We start from the raw sequence: 4,389 nt of genomic DNA on the forward strand, positions 1-4,389 counted from the left end.
GTCCTTTAATATCACTCATTCACTCTACCTCGAAATAATATTTTTTCATATATGTTACCGAAGGGAAGATAATAAGTCCACCGTCCGCCCAGCGACGACGAGGAATCAGGACTACAGTGACGCACTGTGGTCCTGATTCCTCGTCCGTCGCTGGTCTGACCCCACGGGACGGTGGACTTATTATCAACTAAAATTCCTTCGGTAACATATATGAAAATATATTATTTCCGAGGTAGAGTGAATTGATATTAAAGGACGTTTGTAGCTTTCGATTGTATATGAATCACGGTGATGTGATAAATAGTCATAATATGGCCACGCGTGCATAAACGCACTACACGGTCAACATGGCAGAGGTGGGTGGATATCGTCTCCAAACGCAAAACACCTGAGTTCGACAGGTGAGTTGATCGGAGATGTTATTCACTTATACCTCTCTTGTGGCCGATTTCGTTAGTGCGTCACTGTAGTCCTGATTCCTCGTCCGTCGCTGGTTCGACCACGGGACGGTGGACTTATTATCAACTAAAATTCCCCTTTGGTAACATATATGAAAATATATTATTTCGAGGTAGAGTGAATTGGATATTAAAGGACGTTTGTAGCTTTCTGATTGTATATGAATCACGGTGATGTGATAAATAGTCATAATATGGCTACGCAACGTGCGACAAACGCACTACACGGTCAACATGGCAGAGGTGGGTGGATATCGTCTCCAAACGCAAAACACCTGAGTTCGACGGGCGAGTTGATCGGAGATGTTATTCACTTATACCTCTCTTGTGGCCGATTTCGTTAGTGCATCACTGTAGTCCTGATTCCTCGTCCGTCGCTGGTTCGACCCCACGGGACGGTGGACTTATTATCAACTAAAAATTCCCCTTCGGTAACATATATGAAAATATATTATTTCCGAGGTAGAGTGAATTGGATATTAAAGGACGTTTGTAGCTTTCTGATTATATATATATATATATGTGTGTGTGTGTGTGTATGTGTGTGTATGTATGTGTGTGTGTATTTATATATATATATATATATATATATATATATATATATATATATATATATATATATATATACACTTATAAAAAAAGCAATGCAAACGACAGAACCACACTAACAGTAAAAGAAAAATATCTACAGAAAAACAAAACAAAAAGATCAGAGGTACAAATAGTAATGACCTATGGCAAAAACAATGGAATTGAGGCAGTTCGCGTGTTTAATGAGGGAACCCGCAGTTTAATATTTAAAGACTCAAGTATCTGCAGTTTCTATTGGTTCTGTGCTTGGCCAATAACTTTAAAATCATCATAATTTATTTGTGTTTTGCACTTGGTGGCATGATTTCTTATGCAGGATAGCTCTGGATTGGAGAGTCGGCATCCAGTTCTATAACTCACCCCCTTATGAGAGTCGGCTCTGACCCTGAGAAGCCGCCTGGTGGATCCATCATATGTTCCCAGAGTACATCTGGGACAAGTATATTCATAAACAACACCAGACGACATCAAAGGGCAGAGCCGATCTTTAAACCCGAAGAGTGAGCCGATTGTCTTTGGATTTTTTGGGATGAGTTTGATGTCAATGGCCCCAAAGTACTTCTGAACGATCATAATGAAATCCCTTCTAAAGCTATCATTATGTAAAATGGGAAAACGGCGTATATAGGGAGTTTAGGGACATTAAAGTTTACTGTAGGGCTGAAAGATTTGTTCAGTAGTCTGTTGTTGTTTATGAATATACTTGTCCCAGATGTAGTCTGGGAACATTATATATATATATATATATATATATATATATATATATATATATATATATATATATATATATATATATATATATATATATATATATATATATATATATATATATATATATATATATATATATATATATATATATATATATGTAAAATCTACTGGTCACTTTTACCAGACACATATGTAATTCTAATAGCCACAATGCCCTCTTAACTTCTCGAATTCTTCGCGCTTTTTGGATATGCTTGTAACTACGAAGCCGAAAATATCCAGACGGAAGAAATTGAAGAGCCTGTGAATGGCGGTCGCGAGAATCGAGCCCGCATTACCGTATTCACAAGGAGGTCACGTTGCCAAGCATCTCCAAAAAAGCGCGAAGAATTCGAGAAGTTAAGAGGGCATTGTGGCTATTAGAATTACACACACACACACACACACACACACATATATATATATATATATATATATATATATATATATATATATATATATATATATATATATATATATATATATATATATAGACACATACTTAGACTCACATCACATTAAAAACACACACACACACACATATATATATATATATATATATATATATATATATATATATATATATATATATATATATATATATATATATATATATATATATATATATATATATGGGTGTGTGTGTGTTTACTATGTGCACCGTGATGAGGCTACAACAGATAACGAAGGTGCATCATAAAATAAATGAAAGATATTAATTGTACAAAGTTAGGCTAAAAGTTAATAAATCAATCGGGTTTTAATTATACCTGGTGTAAACTTAACAATTTACTTGACAGCATCAGAGATATCAGCTGGACCAAGCGGGCCTACAAAACAAAAACATTGTAACTAACAAGTAAATCAATCTTTAAAATCATTCCGGCAGAGTCCGGGGACACTTTCATAGGGGATTCCTGCCTCGAGCGGACAACGTAGTGGTGAGAGATGATTCCAACACTAAGCTGATGGTACTGAGTTTTCACGTTCGACAACACATCTCTCTGCAAGAGAAAATGTCCCAGATTATGTATTGGAATGGCATGCACACTTTTCCTAATACAATTGATGAGTTCTAACTTTAATTTCTAATTAGTTGGGCCCGATGCAGCTCGATGAAGTCGAGGTTCGGGATCGAAACTCTCACGAGCGTAATTGGCACAAAGTGGCCAAACTTTCATTAAAAAATTACATGCCTGATGATTATTAAACACTAAACATGCTAAAACAGTGGATGGCTTTGGCGTACGGGGTTACTCTTACGGTTTCAAACAGGATAGGAGGTTTTGATGGGGTTGTAAACGAATTCAGGGAAGGACTGTGAGTGAACTTACTGTACTTCAAGGATAGGCTTTTTGGTTTGAAATAGAAAAAATTAGAAATTATCATTTACAGGATGGGATAAGATTGCTGCCAGCTCTCATGACCTTCAAGACTTACCGGAGAGTTATCTATGATGGGCCTAGATCCGAATAAATGCCTCTGCAAAGGTAGTTACCAGTTCCAGGAGGCCGATCCCGTTGTTTTAGAGGGAGTGTGAAAGGGAGATGCGTCCTCTCAGGATCGTGACTCCAGCCGGAATAGGCAGCTTCACGGGCGCTAACCTCCCTCGTGGGGGGCCTTGACAATATGGTGTTTACCCTCGAGAGAAGCGTGGGTCACATGATACCTGCTGGTATCGCCTGAAAAGACAGAAGGGCAGCACTTATGGTGGACGAGAGGTGTTAGGATAATTGATAGAGAGGTAATGTCTAGGGAGGTTGCCATTTTAGGTTCCCCTGCCTGGCCGCCATCTTGGAAGAAGGCAAGAAGACACTTATGAATGGGGTTAAGCATGCGTCCATAGTAATTTACCTATATATATATATATATATATATATATATATATATATATATATATATATATATATATATATATATACATATAAAATATATAGAAACATATATATACTGTATATATATATATATATATATATATATATATATATATATATATATATATATATATCTATATATATATATATATATATATATATATATATATATATATATATATATATATATATACATATATATATATATATATATATATATATATATATATATATATATATATATATATATGTTGACAGCTACTATAGAATATAAATAGTATATAGTTATGGAGCATTGAAATGTATGTCATATGATCCTTGATGGAATGTGTGACAGTGTTAGCATGTTTAAGAAATCTTGGGAGGAGATGAACACTTGTGTCAAAGTATACCAGGTTGATTGTAAGCTGTAGTTCTGGCGATGTGCGAAAGGAATTTGGGTCTTGGAAATCTAGGTGCCTCACATAGGCCTGAGTGTTGACCTTGTTGACCTGTATCGTGTCACGGGATCTCCACGTCATAAGGGTGGAAGAATGTTCTAAAATTATGAGTGTGTGCACAAGTCCACTCGAAAGGGGGTCATTGAGGGGAAATACATTGGAATCTCGAGTACAGATGAGTGATTCAGGCAGTAACTTGTATTGGTGAACATTCTGCCTGGTGAGGGCACTAGACTTTTGCCAGTAAAGATAGATTTGTTAGTGGTCATATGTTAA

At 36.1% G+C, this 4,389-nt stretch overlaps 1 long non-coding RNA gene across 1 annotated transcript; it reads right to left on the reverse strand.

Annotated features, from left to right (window-relative positions):
• Positions 1 to 2,575: 2,575 nt before the first annotated feature.
• On the reverse strand, positions 2,576 to 3,509 carry LOC136841428 (uncharacterized). The gene is made up of 2 exons (XR_010853943.1): positions 3,240 to 3,509; positions 2,576 to 2,803 (listed from the first exon to the last, which is right to left on the reverse strand). It is a non-coding gene; the product is annotated as an uncharacterized lncRNA (long non-coding RNA).
• Between the last annotated feature and the right edge of the window lie 880 nt (positions 3,510 to 4,389).

The sequence above is a fragment of the Macrobrachium rosenbergii genome, chromosome 1 (assembly GCF_040412425.1).
Source record: "Macrobrachium rosenbergii isolate ZJJX-2024 chromosome 1, ASM4041242v1, whole genome shotgun sequence".
Lineage (NCBI taxonomy): Eukaryota > Metazoa > Arthropoda > Malacostraca > Decapoda > Palaemonidae > Macrobrachium > Macrobrachium rosenbergii.